Below are 20,098 nucleotides of genomic sequence, written 5' to 3'. Positions count from 1 at the left end.
AAATCGCAATGATCTATCATTATTTTAACCAGTGATCACTAAGAGCCATATTTCCATTAGGGGAAGAAATTGAATACTGTACTTGTCGGTGGTGATATTTTAAAAAGGACGGGGAGGAAAGGCGTCCTTGTGGTATAGCACCTGGCCTACGGCTCAGCAAAGCGGCCGTGATCGTATAGTGGTCAGTACTCTGCGTTGTGGCCGCAGCAACCCCGGTTCGAATCCGGGTCACGGCAGGTGTATGGCCCACTCTTGTTGGTTTCTAAGCATTCACTTCCAAGTGACTGCGTAATTTTCTGAATACGCACCATCTACCTTTCAGCAGTCTCCGCTTTCTCATCTTCATTGTTAGTAGTTATACTGATGTTCGACTTTTGACGGGTAGAATCTCAATACGTTCGGAATTAGAAGCAAAGATGACGCATTAACTAGGGCATGTCCCGAGGTTCTCGTATTCCATCACTATAGTTGAACAGGTGTAAATTATAAGAGGAAAGGAAAACTGCGTTTTACTAGTGAATACATCATAACAGCGGAATTTGCGGCGATTGGTGGAAATATGGCAAAAATTGAAAGAGCAATTGGTCACAGTGTAACTCATTATTGCACAATGACAAATTGAAAGAATGCATTGATTTCTGTTCGGATGATCCTCTCTCGCTTTGATTTTCCTAATTATCGCGCCGTTTAGAATACACTTGGTTAGGCTTTGCGAAGCCGGATCCGCGATGTGCCAGTTGCAAATTCGTTTTGGAACTGTCGTCCAGTAGGTGTATTTTTACATTTCAGAAAGCGACCGATATCAACTGAAAAAAGACGAGTCTAACGAACAAAGCATATCTGTTGACATTAGTGCAAGCTTCGTATATGTGAAATGTAGCATATTGAAAAAAAAGTCTGTTGCCAGTGCATTTTCATTTGATATAATGGTCACCACATATGAATTGTCCTCAGCAAGGTTCCATGGGCGGTGACTGTGTAAAATCGCAACGATCTATCATTATTTTAACCAGTGATCACTAAGAGCCATATTTCCATTAGGGGAAGAAATTGAATACTGTACTTGTCGGTGGTGATATTTTAATAAGGACGGGGAGGAAAGGCGTCCTTGTGGTATCGCGCCTGCCCTATGGCTCAGCAAATCGGCCGTGATCGTATAGTGGTCAGTACTCTGCGTTGTGGCCGCAGCAACCCCGGTTCGAATCCGGGTCACGGCAGGTGTATGGCCCACTCTTGTTGGTTTCTAAGCGTTCGCTTCCAAGTGATTGCGTAATTTTCTGAATACGCACCCTCTACCTTTCAGCAGTCTCCGGTTTCTCATCTTCTTTGTCAGTGGTTATACTGATGTTCGACTTTTGACGAGTAGAATCTCAATACGTTCGGAATTAGAAGCAAAGATGACGCATTAACTAGGGCATGTCCCGAAGTCCTCGTTTCCATCACTATAGTTGAACAGGTGTAAATTATAAGAGGAAAGGAAAACTGCGTTTTACTAGTGAATACATCATAACAACGGAATTTGAGGCGATTGGTTGAAATGTGCCAAAAATTGAAAGAGCAATTGGTCACAATGTAATTCATTATTGCACAATGGCAAATTGAAAGAATGGTTCGATTTCTGTTCGGATGATCCTCTCTCGCTTTGATTTTCCTAATTATCGCGCCGTTTAGAATGTACTTGGTTAAGCTTTGCGAAGCCGGATCCGCGATGTGCCAGTTGCAAATTCGTTTTGGAACTGTCGTCCAGTAGGTGTATTTTTACATTTCAGAAAGCGACCGATATCAACTGAAAAAAGACGAGTCTAACGAACAAAGCATATCTGTTGAATTTAGTGCAAACTTCGTGTGTATGAAATCTAGCATATTGAAAAAAAAGTCTGTTGCCAGTGCATTTTCATTTGATATAATGGTCACCACATATGAATTGTCCTCAGCAAGGTTCCATGGGCGGTAACTGTGTAAAATCGCAACGATCTATCATTATTTTAACCAGTGATCACTAAGAGCCATATTTCCATTAGGGGAAGAAATTGAATACTGTATTTGTCGGTGGTGATATTTTAATAAGGACGGGGAGGAAAGGCGTCCTTGTGGTATAGCGCCTGGCCTATGGCTCCGCAAAGCGGCCGTGATCGTATAGTGGTCAGTACTCTGCGTTGTGGCCGCAGCAACCCCGGTTCGAATCCGGGTCACGGCAGGTGTATGGCCCACTCTTGTTGGTATCTAAGCGTTCACTTCCAAGTGACTGCGTAATTTTCTGAATACGCACCCTCTACCTTTCAGCAGTCTCCGGTTTCTCATCTTCTTTGTCAGTGGTTATACTGATGTTCGACTTTTGACGAGTAGAATCTCAATACGTTCGGAATTAGAAGCAAAGATGACGCATTAACTAGGGCATGTCCCGAAGTCCTCGTTTCCATCACTATAGTTGAACAGGTGTAAATTATAAGAGGAAAGGAAAACTGCGTTTTACTAGTGAATACATCATAACAACGGAATTTGAGGCGATTGGTTGAAATGTGCCAAAAATTGAAAGAGCAATTGGTCACAATGTAATTCATTATTGCACAATGGCAAATTGAAAGAATGGTTCGATTTCTGTTCGGATGATCCTCTCTCGCTTTGATTTTCCTAATTATCGCGCCGTTTAGAATGTACTTGGTTAAGCTTTGCGAAGCCGGATCCGCGATGTGCCAGTTGCAAATTCGTTTTGGAACTGTCGTCCAGTAGGTGTATTTTTACATTTCAGAAAGCGACCGATATCAACTGAAAAAAGACGAGTCTAACGAACAAAGCATATCTGTTGAAATTAGTGCAAACTTCGTGTGTATGAAATCTAGCATATTGAAAAAAAAGTCTGTTGCCAGTGCATTTTCATTTGATATAATGGTCACCACATATGAATTGTCCTCAGCAAGGTTCCATGGGCGGTGACTGTGTAAAATCGCAACGATCTATCATTATTTTAACCAGTGATCACTAAGAGCCATATTTCCATTAGGGGAAGAAATTGAATACTGTACTTGTCGGTGGTGATATTTTAATAAGGACGGGGAGGAAAGGCGTCCTTGTGGTATCGCGCCTGCCCTATGGCTCAGCAAATCGGCCGTGATCGTATAGTGGTCAGTACTCTGCGTTGTGGCCGCAGCAACCCCGGTTCGAATCCGGGTCACGGCAGGTGTATGGCCCACTCTTGTTGGTTTCTAAGCGTTCGCTTCCAAGTGATTGCGTAATTTTCTGAATACGCACCCTCTACCTTTCAGCAGTCTCCGGTTTCTCATCTTCTTTGTCAGTGGTTATACTGATGTTCGACTTTTGACGAGTAGAATCTCAATACGTTCGGAATTAGAAGCAAAGATGACGCATTAACTAGGGCATGTCCCGAAGTCCTCGTTTCCATCACTATAGTTGAACAGGTGTAAATTATAAGAGGAAAGGAAAACTGCGTTTTACTAGTGAATACATCTTAACAACGGAATTTGAGGCGATTGGTTGAAATGTGCCAAAAATTGAAAGAGCAATTGGTCACAATGTAATTCATTATTGCACAATGGCAAATTGAAAGAATGGTTCGATTTCTGTTCGGATGATCCTCTCTCGCTTTGATTTTCCTAATTATCGCGCCGTTTAGAATGTACTTGGTTAAGCTTTGCGAAGCCGGATCCGCGATGTGCCAGTTGCAAATTCGTTTTGGAACTGTCGTCCAGTAGGTGTATTTTTACATTTCAGAAAGCGACCGATATCAACTGAAAAAAGACGAGTCTAACGAACAAAGCATATCTGTTGAATTTAGTGCAAACTTCGTGTGTATGAAATCTAGCATATTGAAAAAAAAGTCTGTTGCCAGTGCATTTTCATTTGATATAATGGTCACCACATATGAATTGTCCTCAGCAAGGTTCCATGGGCGGTAACTGTGTAAAATCGCAACGATCTATCATTATTTTAACCAGTGATCACTAAGAGCCATATTTCCATTAGGGGAAGAAATTGAATACTGTATTTGTCGGTGGTGATATTTTAATAAGGACGGGGAGGAAAGGCGTCCTTGTGGTATAGCGCCTGGCCTATGGCTCCGCAAAGCGGCCGTGATCGTATAGTGGTCAGTACTCTGCGTTGTGGCCGCAGCAACCCCGGTTCGAATCCGGGTCACGGCAGGTGTATGGCCCACTCTTGTTGGTATCTAAGCGTTCACTTCCAAGTGACTGCGTAATTTTCTGAATACGCACCCTCTACCTTTCAGCAGTCTCCGGTTTCTCATCTTCTTTGTCAGTGGTTATACTGATGTTCGACTTTTGACGAGTAGAATCTCAATACGTTCGGAATTAGAAGCAAAGATGACGCATTAACTAGGGCATGTCCCGAAGTCCTCGTTTCCATCACTATAGTTGAACAGGTGTAAATTATAAGAGGAAAGGAAAACTGCGTTTTACTAGTGAATACATCATAACAACGGAATTTGAGGCGATTGGTTGAAATGTGCCAAAAATTGAAAGAGCAATTGGTCACAATGTAATTCATTATTGCACAATGGCAAATTGAAAGAATGGTTCGATTTCTGTTCGGATGATCCTCTCTCGCTTTGATTTTCCTAATTATCGCGCCGTTTAGAATGTACTTGGTTAAGCTTTGCGAAGCCGGATCCGCGATGTGCCAGTTGCAAATTCGTTTTGGAACTGTCGTCCAGTAGGTGTATTTTTACATTTCAGAAAGCGACCGATATCAACTGAAAAAAGACGAGTCTAACGAACAAAGCATATCTGTTGAAATTAGTGCAAACTTCGTGTGTATGAAATCTAGCATATTGAAAAAAAAGTCTGTTGCCAGTGCATTTTCATTTGATATAATGGTCACCACATATGAATTGTCCTCAGCAAGGTTCCATGGGCGGTAACTGTGTAAAATCGCAACGATCTATCATTATTTTAACCAGTGATCACTAAGAGCCATATTTCCATTAGGGGAAGAAATTGAATACTGTATTTGTCGGTGGTGATATTTTAATAAGGACGGGGAGGAAAGGCGTCCTTGTGGTATAGCGCCTGGCCTATGGCTCCGCAAAGCGGCCGTGATCGTATAGTGGTCAGTACTCTGCGTTGTGGCCGCAGCAACCCCGGTTCGAATCCGGGTCACGGCAGGTGTATGGCCCACTCTTGTTGGTATCTAAGCGTTCACTTCCAAGTGACTGCGTAATTTTCTGAATACGCACCCTCTACCTTTCAGCAGTCTCCGGTTTCTCATCTTCTTTGTCAGTGGTTATACTGATGTTCGACTTTTGACGAGTAGAATCTCAATACGTTCGGAATTAGAAGCAAAGATGACGCATTAACTAGGGCATGTCCCGAAGTCCTCGTTTCCATCACTATAGTTGAACAGGTGTAAATTATAAGAGGAAAGGAAAACTGCGTTTTACTAGTGAATACATCATAACAACGGAATTTGAGGCGATTGGTTGAAATGTGCCAAAAATTGAAAGAGCAATTGGTCACAATGTAATTCATTATTGCACAATGGCAAATTGAAAGAATGGTTTGATTTCTGTTCGGATGATCCTCTCTCGCTTTGATTTTCCTAATTATCGCGCCGTTTAGAATACACTTGGTTAGGCTTTGCGAAGCCGGATCCGCGATGTGCCAGTTGCAAATTCGTTTTGGAACTGTCGTCCAGTAGGTGTATTTTTACATTTCAGAAAGCGACCGATATCAACTGAAAAAAGACGAGTCTAACGAACAAAGCATATCTGTTGAAATTAGTGCAAACTTCGTGTGTATGAAATCTAGCATATTGAAAAAAAAGTCTGTTGCCAGTGCATTTTCATTTGATATAATGGTCACCACATATGAATTGTCCTCAGCAAGGTTCCATGGGCGGTGACTGTGTAAAATCGCAACGATCTATCATTATTTTAACCAGTGATCACTAAGAGCCATATTTCCATTAGGGGAAGAAATTGAATACTGTATTTGTCGGTGGTGATATTTTAATAAGGACGGGGAGGAAAGGCGTCCTTGTGGTATAGCGCCTGGCCTATGGCTCCGCAAAGCGGCCGTGATCGTATAGTGGTCAGTACTCTGCGTTGTGGCCGCAGCAACCCCGGTTCGAATCCGGGTCACGGCAGGTGTATGGCCCGCTCTTGTTGGTTTCTAAGCGTTCGCTTCCAAGTGATTGCGTAATTTTCTGAATACGCACCATCTACCTTTCAGCAGTCTCCGCTTTCTCATCTTCATTGTCAGTGGTTATACTGATGTTCGACTTTTGACGGGTAGAATCTCAATACGTTCGGAATTAGAAGCAAAGATGACGCATTAACTAGGGCATGTCCCGAAGTTCTCGTTTCCATCACTATAGTTGAACAGGTGTAAATTATAAGAGGAAAGGAAAACTGCGTTTTACAAGTGAATACATAACAACGGAATTTGAGGCAATTGGTTGAAATGTGCCAAAAATTGAAAGAGCAATTGGTCACAGTGTAATTCATTACTGCACAATGGCAAATTGAAAGAATGGTTTGATTTCTGTTCGGATGATCCTCTCTCGCTTTGATTTTCCTAATTATCGCGCCGTTTAGAATACACTTGGTTAGGCTTTGCGAAGCCGGATCCGCGATGTGCCAGTTGCAAATTCGTTTTGGAACTGTCGTCCAGTAGGTGTATTTTTACATTTCAGAAAGCGACCGATATCAACTGAAAAAAGACGAGTCTAACGAACAAAGCATATCTGTTGACATTAGTGCAAGCTTCGTATATGTGAAATGTAGCATATTGAAAAAAAAGTCTGTTGCCAGTGCATTTTCATTTGATATAATGGTCACCACATATGAATTGTCCTCAGCAAGGTTCCATGGGCGGTGACTGTGTAAAATCGCAACGATCTATCATTATTTTAACCAGTGATCACTAAGAGCCATATTTCCATTAGGGGAAGAAATTGAATACTGTACTTGTCGGTGGTGATATTTTAATAAGGACGGGGAGGAAAGGCGTCCTTGTGGTATCGCGCCTGCCCTATGGCTCAGCAAATCGGCCGTGATCGTATAGTGGTCAGTACTCTGCGTTGTGGCCGCAGCAACCCCGGTTCGAATCCGGGTCACGGCAGGTGTATGGCCCACTCTTGTTGGTTTCTAAGCGTTCGCTTCAAAGTGATTGCGTAATTTTCTGAATACGCACCCTCTACCTTTCAGCAGTCTCCGGTTTCTCATCTTCTTTGTCAGTGGTTATACTGATGTTCGACTTTTGACGAGTAGAATCTCAATACGTTCGGAATTAGAAGCAAAGATGACGCATTAACTAGGGCATGTCCCGAAGTTCTCGTTTCCATCACTATAGTTGAACAGGTGTAAATTATAAGAGGAAAGGAAAACTGCGTTTTACAAGTGAATACATAACAACGGAATTTGAGGCAATTGGTTGAAATGTGCCAAAAATTGAAAGAGCAATTGGTCACAGTGTAATTCATTACTGCACAATGGCAAATTGAAAGAATGGTTTGATTTCTGTTCGGATGATCCTCTCTCGCTTTGATTTTCCTAATTATCGCGCCGTTTAGAATACACTTGGTTAGGCTTTGCGAAGCCGGATCCGCGATGTGCCAGTTGCAAATTCGTTTTGGAACTGTCGTCCAGTAGGTGTATTTTTACATTTCAGAAAGCGACCGATATCAACTGAAAAAAGACGAGTCTAACGAACAAAGCATATCTGTTGACATTAGTGCAAGCTTCCTATATGTGAAATGTAGCATATTGAAAAAAAAGTCTGTTGCCAGTGCATTTTCATTTGATATAATGGTCACCACATATGAATTGTCCTCAGCAAGGTTCCATGGGCGGTGACTGTGTAAAATCGCAACGATCTATCATTATTTTAACCAGTGATCACTAAGAGCCATATTTCCATTAGGGGAAGAAATTGAATACTGTACTTGTCGGTGGTGATATTTTAATAAGGACGGGGAGGAAAGGCGTCCTTGTGGTATCGCGCCTGGCCTATGGCTCAGCAAATCGGCCGTGATCGTATAGTGGTCAGTACTCTGCGTTGTGGCCGCAGCAACTCCGGTTCGAATCCGGGTCACGGCAGGTGTATGGCCCACTCTTGTTGGTATCTAAGCGTTCACTTCCAAGTGACTGCGTAATTTTCTGAATACGCACCCTCTACCTTTCAGCAGTCTCCGGTTTCTCATCTTCTTTGTCAGTGGTTATACTGATGTTCGACTTTTGACGAGTAGAATCTCAATACGTTCGGAATTAGAAGCAAAGATGACGCATTAACTAGGGCATGTCCCGAAGTCCTCGTTTCCATCACTATAGTTGAACAGGTGTAAATTATAAGAGGAAAGGAAAACTGCGTTTTACTAGTGAATACATCATAACCACGGAATTTGAGGCGATTGGTTGAAATGTGCCAAAAATTGAAAGAGCAATTGGTCACAATGTAATTCATTATTGCACAATGGCAAATTGAAAGAATGGTTCGATTTCTGTTCGGATGATCCTCTCTCGCTTTGATTTTCCTAATTATCGCGCCGTTTAGAATGTACTTGGTTAAGCTTTGCGAAGCCGGATCCGCGATGTGCCAGTTGCAAATTCGTTTTGGAACTGTCGTCCAGTAGGTGTATTTTTACATTTCAGAAAGCGACCGATATCAACTGAAAAAAGACGAGTCTACCGAACAAAGCATATCTGTTGAAATTAGTGCAAACTTCGTGTGTATGAAATCTAGCATATTGAAAAAAAAGTCTGTTGCCAGTGCATTTTCATTTGATATAATGGTCACCACCTATGAATTGTCCTCAGCAAGGTTCCATGGGCGGTAACTGTGTAAAATCGCAACGATCTATCATTATTTTAACCAGTGATCACTAAGAGCCATATTTCCATTAGGGGAAGAAATTGAATACTGTATTTGTCGGTGGTGATATTTTAATAAGGACGGGGAGGAAAGGCGTCCTTGTGGTATAGCGCCTGGCCTATGGCTTCGCTTCCAAGTGATTGCGTAATTTTCTGAATACGCACCATCTACCTTTCAGCAGTCTCCGCTTTCTCATCTTCATTGTCAGTGGTTATACTGATGTTCGACTTTTGACGGGTAGAATCTCAATACGTTCGGAATTAGAAGCAAAGATGACGCATTAACTAGGGCATGTCCCGAAGTTCTCGTTTCCATCACTATAGTTGAACAGGTGTAAATTATAAGAGGAAAGGAAAACTGCGTTTTACAAGTGAATACATAACAACGGAATTTGAGGCAATTGGTTGAAATGTGCCAAAAATTGAAAGAGCAATTGGTCACAGTGTAATTCATTACTGCACAATGGAAAATTGAAAGAATGGTTTTATTTCTGTTCGGATGATCCTCTCTCGCTTTGATTTTCCTAATTATCGCGCCGTTTAGAATATACTTGGTTAGGCTTTGCGAAGCCGGATCCACGATGTGCCAGTTGCAAATTCGTTTTGGAACTGTCGTCCAGTAGGTGTATTTTTACATTTCAGAAAGCGACCGATATCAACTGAAAAAAGACGAGTCTAACGAACAAAGCATATCTGTTGACATTAGTGCAAGCTTCGTATATGTGAAATGTAGCATATTGAAAAAAAAGTCTGTTGCCAGTGCATTTTCATTTGATATAATGGTCACCACATATGAATTGTCCTCAGCAAGGTTCCATGGGCGGTGACTGTGTAAAATCGCAACGATCTATCATTATTTTAACCAGTGATCACTAAGAGCCATATTTCCATTAGGGGAAGAAATTGAATACTGTACTTGTCGGTGGTGATATTTTAATAAGGACGGGGAGGAAAGGCGTCCTTGTGGTATCGCGCCTGCCCTTTGGCTCAGCAAATCGGTCGTGATCGTATAGTGGTCAGTACTCTGCGTTGTGGCCGCAGCAACCCCGGTTCGAATCCGGGTCACGGCAGGTGTATGGCCCACTCTTGTTGGTTTCTAAGCGTTCGCTTCCAAGTGATTGCGTAATTTTCTGAATACGCACCCTCTACCTTTCAGCAGTCTCCGGTTTCTCATCTTCTTTGTCAGTGGTTATACTGATGTTCGACTTTTGACGAGTAGAATCTCAATACGTTCGGAATTAGAAGCAAAGATGACGCATTAACTAGGGCATGTCCCGAAGTTCTCGTTTCCATCACTATAGTTGAACAGGTGTAAATTATAAGAGGAAAGGAAAACTGCGTTTTACAAGTGAATACATAACAACGGAATTTGAGGCAATTGGTTGAAATGTGCCAAAAATTGAAAGAGCAATTGGTCACAGTGTAATTCATTACTGCACAATGGCAAATTGAAAGAATGGTTTGATTTCTGTTCGGATGATCCTCTCTCGCTTTGATTTTCCTAATTATCGCGCCGTTTAGAATACACTTGGTTAGGCTTTGCGAAGCCGGATCCGCGATGTGCCAGTTGCAAATTCGTTTTGGAACTGTCGTCCAGTAGGTGTATTTTTACATTTCAGAAAGCGACCGATATCAACTGAAAAAAGACGAGTCTAACGAACAAAGCATATCTGTTGACATTAGTGCAAGCTTCCTATATGTGAAATGTAGCATATTGAAAAAAAAGTCTGTTGCCAGTGCATTTTCATTTGATATAATGGTCACCACATATGAATTGTCCTCAGCAAGGTTCCATGGGCGGTAACTGTGTAAAATCGCAACGATCTATCATTATTTTAACCAGTGATCACTAAGAGCCATATTTCCATTAGGGGAAGAAATTGAATACTGTATTTGTCGGTGGTGATATTTTAATAAGGACGGGGAGGAAAGGCGTCCTTGTGGTATAGCGCCTGGCCTATGGCTTCGCTTCCAAGTGATTGCGTAATTTTCTGAATACGCACCATCTACCTTTCAGCAGTCTCCGCTTTCTCATCTTCATTGTCAGTGGTTATACTGATGTTCGACTTTTGACGGGTAGAATCTCAATACGTTCGGAATTAGAAGCAAAGATGACGCATTAACTAGGGCATGTCCCGAAGTTCTCGTTTCCATCACTATAGTTGAACAGGTGTAAATTATAAGAGGAAAGGAAAACTGCGTTTTACAAGTGAATACATAACAACGGAATTTGAGGCAATTGGTTGAAATGTGCCAAAAATTGAAAGAGCAATTGGTCACAGTGTAATTCATTACTGCACAATGGAAAATTGAAAGAATGGTTTTATTTCTGTTCGGATGATCCTCTCTCGCTTTGATTTTCCTAATTATCGCGCCGTTTAGAATATACTTGGTTAGGCTTTGCGAAGCCGGATCCACGATGTGCCAGTTGCAAATTCGTTTTGGAACTGTCGTCCAGTAGGTGTATTTTTACATTTCAGAAAGCGACCGATATCAACTGAAAAAAGACGAGTCTAACGAACAAAGCATATCTGTTGACATTAGTGCAAGCTTCGTATATGTGAAATGTAGCATATTGAAAAAAAAGTCTGTTGCCAGTGCATTTTCATTTGATATAATGGTCACCACATATGAATTGTCCTCAGCAAGGTTCCATGGGCGGTGACTGTGTAAAATCGCAACGATCTATCATTATTTTAACCAGTGATCACTAAGAGCCATATTTCCATTAGGGGAAGAAATTGAATACTGTACTTGTCGGTGGTGATATTTTAATAAGGACGGGGAGGAAAGGCGTCCTTGTGGTATCGCGCCTGCCCTTTGGCTCAGCAAATCGGTCGTGATCGTATAGTGGTCAGTACTCTGCGTTGTGGCCGCAGCAACCCCGGTTCGAATCCGGGTCACGGCAGGTGTATGGCCCACTCTTGTTGGTTTCTAAGCGTTCACTTCCAAGTGACTGCGTAATTTTCTGAATACGCACCCTCTACCTTTCAGCAGTCTCCGCTTTCTCATCTTCATTGTCAGTGGTTATACTGATGTTCGACTTTTGACGGGTAGAATCTCAATACGTTCGGAATTAGAAGCAAAGATGACGCATTAACTAGGGCATGTACCGAAGTTCTCGTTTCCATCACTATAGTTGAACAGGTGTAAATTATAAGAGGAAAGGAAAACTGCGTTTTACTAGTGAATACATCATAACAACGGAATTTGTGGCGATTGGTGGAAATATGCCAAAAATTGAACGAGCAATTGGTCACAGTGTAATTCATTATTGCACAATGGCAAATTGAAAGAATGGTTCTATTTCTGTTCGGATGATCCTCTCTCGCTTTGATTTTCCTAATTATCGCGCTGTTTAGAATGTACTTGGTTAAGCTTTGCGAAGCCGGATCCGCGATGTGCCAGTTGCAAATTCGTTTTGGAACTGTCGTCCAGTAGGTGTATTTTTACGTTTCAGAAAGCGACCGATATCAACTGAAAAAAGACGAGTCTAACGAACAAGGCATATCTGATGAAATGAGTGCAAACTTCGTGTGTATGAAATCTAGCATATTGAAAAAAAAGTCTGTTGCCAGTGCATTTTCATTTGATATAATGGTCACCACATATGAATTGTCCTCAGCAAGGTTCCATGGGCGGTGACTGTGTAAAATCGCAATGATCTATCATTATTTTAACCAGTGATCACTAAGAGCCATATTTCCATTAGGGGAAGAAATTGAATACTGTACTTGTCGGTGGTGATACTTTAATAAGGACGGGGAGGAAAGGCGTCCTTGTGGTATAGCGCCTGGCCTATGGCTCAGCAAAGCGGCCGTGATCGTATAGTGGTCAGTACTCTGCGTTGTGGCCGCAGCAACCCCGTTTCGAATCCGGGTCACGGCAGGTGTATGGCCCACTCTTGTTGGTTCCTAAGCGTTCACTTCCAAGTGACTGCGTAATTTTCTGAATACGCACCATCTACCTTTCAGCAGTCTCCGCTTTCTCATCTTCATTGTCAGTGGTTATACTGATGTTCGACTTTTGACGGGTAGAATCTCAGTACGTTCGGAATTAGAAGCAAAGATGACGCATTAACTAGGGCATGTCCCGAAGTTCTCGTATTCCATCACTATAGTTGAACAGGTGTAAATTATAAGAGGAAAGGAAAACTGCGTTTTACTAGTGAATACATCATAACAACGGAATTTGCGGCGATTGGTGGAAATATGGCAAAAATTGAAAAAGCAATTGGTCACAGTGTAACTCATTATTGCACAATGAAAAATTGAAAGAATGCATTGATTTCTGTTCGGATGATCCTCTCTCGCTTTGATTTTCCTAATTATCGCGCCGTTTAGAATGTACTTGGTTAAGCTTTGCGAAGCCGGATCCGCGATGTGCCAGTTGCAAATTCGTTTTGGAACTGTCGTCCAGTAGGTGTATTTTTACATTTCAGAAAGCGACCGATATCAACTGAAAAAAGACGAGTCTAACGAACAAAGCATATCTGTTGAAATTAGTGCAAACTTCGTGTGTATGAAATCTAGCATATTGAAAAAAAAGTCTGTTGCCAGTGCATTTTCATTTGATATAATGGTCACCACATATGAATTGTCCTCAGCAAGGTTCCATGGGCGGTAACTGTGTAAAATCGCAACGATCTATCATTATTTTAACCAGTGATCACTAAGAGCCATATTTCCATTAGGGGAAGAAATTGAATACTGTATTTGTCGGTGGTGATATTTTAATAAGGACGGGGAGGAAAGGCGTCCTTGTGGTATAGCGCCTGGCCTATGGCTCCGCAAAGCGGCCGTGATCGTATAGTGGTCAGTACTCTGCGTTGTGGCCGCAGCAACCCCGGTTCGAATCCGGGTCACGGCAGGTGTATGGCCCGCTCTTGTTGGTTTCTAAGCGTTCGCTTCCAAGTGATTGCGTAATTTTCTGAATACGCACCATCTACCTTTCAGCAGTCTCCGCTTTCTCATCTTCATTGTCAGTGGTTATACTGATGTTCGACTTTTGACGGGTAGAATCTCAATACGTTCGGAATTAGAAGCAAAGATGACGCATTAACTAGGGCATGTCCCGAAGTTCTCGTTTCCATCACTATAGTTGAACAGGTGTAAATTATAAGAGGAAAGGAAAACTGCGTTTTACAAGTGAATACATAACAACGGAATTTGAGGCAATTGGTTGAAATGTGCCAAAAATTGAAAGAGCAATTGGTCACAGTGTAATTCATTACTGCACAATGGCAAATTGAAAGAATGGTTTGATTTCTGTTCGGATGATCCTCTCTCGCTATGATTTTCCTAATTATCGCGCCGTTTAGAATACACTTGGTTAGGCTTTGCGAAGCCGGATCCGCGATGTGCCAGTTGCAAATTCGTTTTGGAACTGTCGTCCAGTAGGTGTATTTTTACATTTCAGAAAGCGACCGATATCAACTGAAAAAAGACGAGTCTAACGAACAAAGCATATCTGATGAAATTAGTGCAAACTTCGTGTGTATGAAATCTAGCATATTGAAAAAAAAGTCTGTTGCCAGTGCATTTTCATTTGATATAATGGTCACCACATATGAATTGTCCTCTGCGAGATTCCATGTGCGGTGACCGTGTAAAATCGCAAAGATCTATCATTATTTTAACCACTGATTACTAAGAGCTATATTTCCATTAGGGGAAGAAATTGAATACTGTATTTGTCGGTGGTGATATTTTAATAAGGACTGGGAGGAAAGGCGTCCTTGTGGTATAGCGCCTGGCCTATGGCTCCGCAAAGCGGCCGTGATCGTATAGTGGTCAGTACTCTGCGTTGTGGCCGCAGCAACCCCGGTTCGAATCCGGGTCACGGCAGGTGTATGGCCCACTCTTGTTGGTATCTAAGCGTTCACTTCCAAGTGACTGCGTAATTTTCTGAATACGCACCCTCTACCTTTCAGCAGTCTCCGGTTTCTCATCTTTTTTGTCAGTGGTTATACTGATGTTCGACTTTTGACGAGTAGAATCTCAATACGTTCGGAATTAGAAGCAAAGATGACGCATTAACTAGGGCATGTCCCGAAGTCCTCGTTTCCATCACTATAGTTGAACAGGTGTAAATTATAAGAGGAAAGGAAAACTGCGTTTTACTAGTGAATACATCATAACAACGGAATTTGAGGCGATTGGTTGAAATGTGCCAAAAAATTGAAAGAGCAATTGGTCACAATGTAATTCATTATTGCACAATGGCAAATTGAAAGAATGGTTCGATTTCTGTTCGGATGATCCTCTCTCGCTTTGATTTTCCTAATTATCGCGCCGTTTAGAATGTACTTGGTTAAGCTTTGCGAAGCCGGATCCGCGATGTGCCAGTTGCAAATTCGTTTTGGAACTGTCGTCCAGTAGGTGTATTTTTACATTTCAGAAAGCGACCGATATCAACTGAAAAAAGACGAGTCTAACGAACAAAGCATATCTGATGAAATTAGTGCAAACTTCGTGTGTATGAAATCTAGCATATTGAAAAAAAAGTCTGTTGCCAGTGCATTTTCATTTGATATAATGGTCACCACATATGAATTGTTCTCTGCGAGATTCCATGTGCGGTGACCGTGTAAAATCGCAAAGATCTATCATTATTTTAACCACTGATTACTAAGAGCTATATTTCCATTAGGCAGTGGCGGACTGGGACAATAATTCAGGCCGGGAATTTGACTCCACTCCCAGGCCACCTCTGCTGCTGCAGTCACATTTACCAATAACTTTCACTACATCAATCACACGTTCCAAGACCTGCCTTCTCTTTCTAACCTGGTCTCGATGGACGGTCATTTGCTTATCAGTCAGAAGGGTATAGATATCTGCTTTGTTGACTCTAAGAAAAAAGGTTTCAGCACTTTCTCTACGGATACTGCTTCTCTCATGTTCCTGTACTCTCTGATGGGTATGTTTCCAGGCCTGCATACCTCCTTTGACAAATGCACTGTCACTGCCTAAAGGTTTTGCAAATGCAAGACATACTGAGCAGAATAGGGAGTGATTACTTTCATTGTATGTCAGCCATTTTCTGTTTGTGCCATCTTTTGAATGTAATACATCAGGAATGGCTCTTTCAGATGTTTGAATTGGGTGATACTTAAAAAAAATCTAAATCCTTAGACTGTGGACGGGCAAAATAATCAAAAGAGATATCAAGGCTTTCACTGTCTCCTTCACCTTTCCCTGAATCATTCTCTCTCTCACTCTGCACATCTAGTTGCTCTGCAATATGAAATAAGCGGGTTCAATAATCTGTATTTATAATTGTGCAGCCATCAGTTGTATGTCCCCAAAATCACAGTCCTACTACTGATCTTATAAATCATAAAAAGCACATGTTGTTTAAAAAGTATATCCTGCTGCCTGCATGTTTAGTTTTGCTTATCTTAAAGTTTACCTGAAGGTTCCTGCTCTGATTCAAACGCTGAACTGTCCACCACCTCCAGCTCAACAGCAGGAGCATTTGCAGCACTAGTGCTACTGACGCTTCCTTCGTCACCTTTTCAAAATAAATAAATAAACAAACATTGTAGGCTATATATTGTAGACTAGAAATGAAAAATCAAAATAACTAATACTGTATTCTTTTCCATACCATCTACTTGATTTATTTATTATTTAAAACAATTTGACCCACTAACACTATTCTGTCTACTTTTTATTCATTTTTATTTATTATATAAAAAATATGCTACATGTAGACGAAACGAAACTTGACACAGCACAGCAGCATTTACATATTGTTGCTCGTTTGTTGGTTTAATTTGATCTATTGTGATTATCTAAGTGATGTGGATGAAAGTGTTCGTCTGCCAAATTATTATAAATATAATGTAAATGTAATCTTGACCAACCTGTTCCCTTACTGGCGAACATGGCTGGGATTTTGCAGCAGCTTGCGGCATCTGCGGTCAGGGCTTTTTTCCTTTTTATACGCTCCCTCTCTGCTCCTCCTCTGCGTTTACGCTCCAGTTTTTGAACGATTTAGTCAGATTTACCCTGTCTCTGGAAATAGCCAGATATTAGGCAGTGCGTCACTGACGTTGGGTCATGTGGGAGTGTAATTTTCCCTCCGCCATTGCCTGATTCGTAGATTGAGAGATCCGTCAATTAATTCGTAGTTGCACACCAGCCTATCACATGCCAGGCTGATCGTCTGCACAGCTGCAGCCGGCAGGCCAGAACGACCGTCAGGCCACCGGGAAATGTCCCGGTGCTCCCGATGGCCAGTCCGCCCCTGCCATTAGGGGAAGAAATTGAATACTGTAGTTATCGGTGGTGATATTTTAATAAGGACGGGGAGGAAAGGCGTCCTTGTGGTATAGCGCCTGGCCTATGGCTCCGCAAAGCGGCCGTGATCGTATAGTGGTCAGTACTCTGCGTTGTGGCCGCAGCAACCCCGGTTCGAATCCGGGTCACGGCAGGTGTATGGCCCACTTTTGTTGGTATCTAAGCGTTCACTTCCAAGTGACTGCGTAATTTTCTGAATACGCACCCTCTACCTTTCAGCAGTCTCCGGTTTCTCATCTTCTTTGTCAGTGGTTATACTGATGTTCGACTTTTGACGAGTAGAATCTCAATACGTTCGGAATTAGAAGCAAAGATGACGCATTAACTAGGGCATGTCCCGAAGTCCTCGTTTCCATCACTATAGTTGAACAGGTGTAAATTATAAGAGGAAAGGAAAACTGCGTTTTACTAGTGAATACATCATAACAACGGAATTTGAGGCGATTGGTTGAAATGTGCTAAAAATTGAAAGAGCAATTGGTCACAATGTAATTCATTATTGCACAATGGCAAATTGAAAGAATGGTTCGATTTCTGTTCGGATGATCCTCTCTCGCTTTGATTTTCCTAATTATCGCGCCGTTTAGAATGTACTTGGTTAAGCTTTGCGAAGCCGGATCCGCGATGTGCCAGTTGCAAATTCGTTTTGGAACTGTCGTCCAGTAGGTGTATTTTTACATTTCAGAAAGCGACCGATATCAACTGAAAAAAGACGAGTCTAACGAACAAAGCATATCTGTTGAAATTAGTGCAAACTTCGTGTGTATGAAATCTAGCATATTGAAAAAAAAGTCTGTTGCCAGTGCATTTTCATTTGATATAATGGTCACCACATATGAATTGTCCTCAGCAAGGTTCCATGGGCGGTAACTGTGTAAAATCGCAACGATCTATCATTATTTTAACCAGTGATCACTAAGAGCCATATTTCCATTAGGGGAAGAAATTGAATACTGTATTTGTCGGTGGTGATATTTTAATAAGGACGGGGAGGAAAGGCGTCCTTGTGGTATAGCGCCTGGCCTATGGCTCCGCAAAGCGGCCGTGATCGTATAGTGGTCAGTACTCTGCGTTGTGGCCGCAGCAACCCCGGTTCGAATCCGGGTCACGGCAGGTGTATGGCCCGCTCTTGTTGGTTTCTAAGCGTTCACTTCCAAGTGACTGCGTAATTTTCTGAATACGCACCATCTACCTTTCAGCAGTCTCCACTTTCTCATCTTCATTGTCAGTGGTTATACTGATGTTCGACATTTGACGGGTAGAATCTCAATACGTTCGGAATTAGAAGCAAAGATGACGCATTAACTAGGGCATGTCCCGAAGTCCTCGTTTCCATCACTATAGTTGAACAGGTGTAAATTATAAGAGGAAAGGAAAACTGCGTTTTACAAGTGAATACATAACAACGGAATTTGAGGCAATTGGTTGAAATGTGCCAAAAATTGAAAGAGCAATTGGTCACAGTGTAATTCATTACTGCACAATGGCAAATTGAAAGAATGGTTTGATTTCTGTTCGGATGATCCTCTCTCGCTTTGATTTTCCTAATTATCGCGCCGTTTAGAATATACTTGGTTAGGCTTTGCGAAGCCGGATCCGCGATGTGCCAGTTGCAAATTCGTTTTGGAACTGTCGTCCGGTACGTGTATTTTTACATTTCAGAAAGCGACCGATATCAACTGAAAAAAGACGATTCTAACGAACAAAGCATATCTGATTAAATGAGTGCAAACTTCGTGTATATGAAATCTAGCATATTGAAAAAAAAGTCTGTTGCCAGTGCATTTTCATTTGATATAATGGTCACCACATATGAATTGTCCTCAGCAAGGTTCCATGGGCGGTAACTGTGTAAAATCGCAACGATCTATCATTATTTTAACCAGTGATCACTAAGAGCCATATTTCCATTAGGGGAAGAAATTGAATACTGTACTTGTCGGTGGTGATATTTTAATAAGGACGGGGAGGAAAGGCGTCCTTGTGGTATAGCACCTGGCCTACGGCTCAGCAAAGCGGCCGTGATCGTATAGTGGTCAGTACTCTGCGTTGTGGCCGCAGCAACCCCGGTTCGAATCCGGGTCACGGCAGGTGTATGGCCCACTCTTGTTGGTTTCTAAGCGTTCACTTCCAAGTGACTGCGTAATTTTCTGAATACGCACCATCTACCTTTCAGCAGTCTCCGCTTTCTCATCTTCATTGTTAGTGGTTATACTGATGTTCGACTTTTGACGGGTAGAATCTCAATACGTTCGGAATTAGAAGCAAAGATGACGCATTAACTAGGGCATGTCCCGAGGTTCTCGTATTCCATCACTATAGTTGAACAGGTGTAAATTATAAGAGGAAAGGAAAACTGCGTTTTACTAGTGAATACATCATAACAACGGAATTTGCGGCGATTGGTGGAAATATGGCAAAAATTGAAAGAGCAATTGGTCACAGTGTAACTCATTATTGCACAATGACAAATTGAAAGAATGCATTGATTTCTGTTCGGATGATCCTCTCTCGCTTTGATTTTCCTAATTATCGCGCCGTTTAGAATGTACTTGGTTAAGCTTTGCGAAGCCGGATCCGCGATTTGCCAGTTGCAAATTCGTTTTGGAACTGTCGTCCAGTAGGTGTATTTTTACGTTTCAGAAAGCGACCGATATCAACTGAAAAAAAGACGATTCTAACAAACAAGGCATATCTGATGAAATGAGTGCAAACTTCGTGTGTATGAAATCTAGCATATTGAAAAAAAAGTCTGTTGCCAGTGCATTTTCATTTGATATAATGGTCACCACATATGAATTGTCCTCAGCAAGGTTCCATGGGCGGTGACTGTGTAAAATCGCAATGATCTATCATTATTTTAACCAGTGATCACTAAGAGCCATATTTCTATTAGGGGAAGAAATTGAATACTGTACTTGTCGGTGGTGATACTTTAATAAGGACGGGG

At 41.8% G+C, this 20,098-nt stretch overlaps 15 non-coding genes across 15 annotated transcripts; all 15 read left to right on the top strand.

Moving 5' to 3' along the window:
• The first annotated feature begins 164 nt into the window (after positions 1-164).
• trnah-gug (transfer RNA histidin (anticodon GUG)) lies at positions 165-236 on the top strand. The gene has a single exon. It is a non-coding gene; the product is annotated as a tRNA-His (tRNA).
• Positions 237-1,145: 909 nt separating this feature from the next.
• Positions 1,146-1,217, top strand: trnah-gug (transfer RNA histidin (anticodon GUG)). Its single transcript has one exon. It is a non-coding gene; the product is annotated as a tRNA-His (tRNA).
• Positions 1,218-2,125: 908 nt separating this feature from the next.
• On the top strand, positions 2,126-2,197 carry trnah-gug (transfer RNA histidin (anticodon GUG)). The gene has a single exon. It is a non-coding gene; the product is annotated as a tRNA-His (tRNA).
• A 908-nt stretch (positions 2,198-3,105) lies between these two features.
• On the top strand, positions 3,106-3,177 carry trnah-gug (transfer RNA histidin (anticodon GUG)). The gene has a single exon. It is a non-coding gene; the product is annotated as a tRNA-His (tRNA).
• A 908-nt stretch (positions 3,178-4,085) lies between these two features.
• Positions 4,086-4,157, top strand: trnah-gug (transfer RNA histidin (anticodon GUG)). The gene has a single exon. It is a non-coding gene; the product is annotated as a tRNA-His (tRNA).
• Positions 4,158-5,065: 908 nt separating this feature from the next.
• Positions 5,066-5,137, top strand: trnah-gug (transfer RNA histidin (anticodon GUG)). Its single transcript has one exon. It is a non-coding gene; the product is annotated as a tRNA-His (tRNA).
• Positions 5,138-6,045: 908 nt separating this feature from the next.
• trnah-gug (transfer RNA histidin (anticodon GUG)) lies at positions 6,046-6,117 on the top strand. Its single transcript has one exon. It is a non-coding gene; the product is annotated as a tRNA-His (tRNA).
• Positions 6,118-7,022: 905 nt separating this feature from the next.
• On the top strand, positions 7,023-7,094 carry trnah-gug (transfer RNA histidin (anticodon GUG)). The gene has a single exon. It is a non-coding gene; the product is annotated as a tRNA-His (tRNA).
• Positions 7,095-9,840: 2,746 nt separating this feature from the next.
• On the top strand, positions 9,841-9,912 carry trnah-gug (transfer RNA histidin (anticodon GUG)). The gene has a single exon. It is a non-coding gene; the product is annotated as a tRNA-His (tRNA).
• Positions 9,913-11,678: 1,766 nt separating this feature from the next.
• Positions 11,679-11,750, top strand: trnah-gug (transfer RNA histidin (anticodon GUG)). The gene has a single exon. It is a non-coding gene; the product is annotated as a tRNA-His (tRNA).
• Positions 11,751-13,639: 1,889 nt separating this feature from the next.
• trnah-gug (transfer RNA histidin (anticodon GUG)) lies at positions 13,640-13,711 on the top strand. Its single transcript has one exon. It is a non-coding gene; the product is annotated as a tRNA-His (tRNA).
• A 905-nt stretch (positions 13,712-14,616) lies between these two features.
• Positions 14,617-14,688, top strand: trnah-gug (transfer RNA histidin (anticodon GUG)). Its single transcript has one exon. It is a non-coding gene; the product is annotated as a tRNA-His (tRNA).
• A 2,521-nt stretch (positions 14,689-17,209) lies between these two features.
• On the top strand, positions 17,210-17,281 carry trnah-gug (transfer RNA histidin (anticodon GUG)). Its single transcript has one exon. It is a non-coding gene; the product is annotated as a tRNA-His (tRNA).
• A 908-nt stretch (positions 17,282-18,189) lies between these two features.
• trnah-gug (transfer RNA histidin (anticodon GUG)) lies at positions 18,190-18,261 on the top strand. Its single transcript has one exon. It is a non-coding gene; the product is annotated as a tRNA-His (tRNA).
• Positions 18,262-19,166: 905 nt separating this feature from the next.
• On the top strand, positions 19,167-19,238 carry trnah-gug (transfer RNA histidin (anticodon GUG)). The gene has a single exon. It is a non-coding gene; the product is annotated as a tRNA-His (tRNA).
• The last annotated feature ends 860 nt before the right edge of the window (positions 19,239-20,098 follow it).

The sequence above is a fragment of the Brienomyrus brachyistius genome, chromosome 23 (genome assembly GCF_023856365.1).
Source record: "Brienomyrus brachyistius isolate T26 chromosome 23, BBRACH_0.4, whole genome shotgun sequence".
Classification (NCBI taxonomy): Eukaryota; Metazoa; Chordata; class Actinopteri; order Osteoglossiformes; family Mormyridae; genus Brienomyrus; species Brienomyrus brachyistius.
The sequence above is the reverse complement of the archived record's forward strand: the minus strand, read 5'-3'. Positions and strand labels throughout refer to the sequence as shown.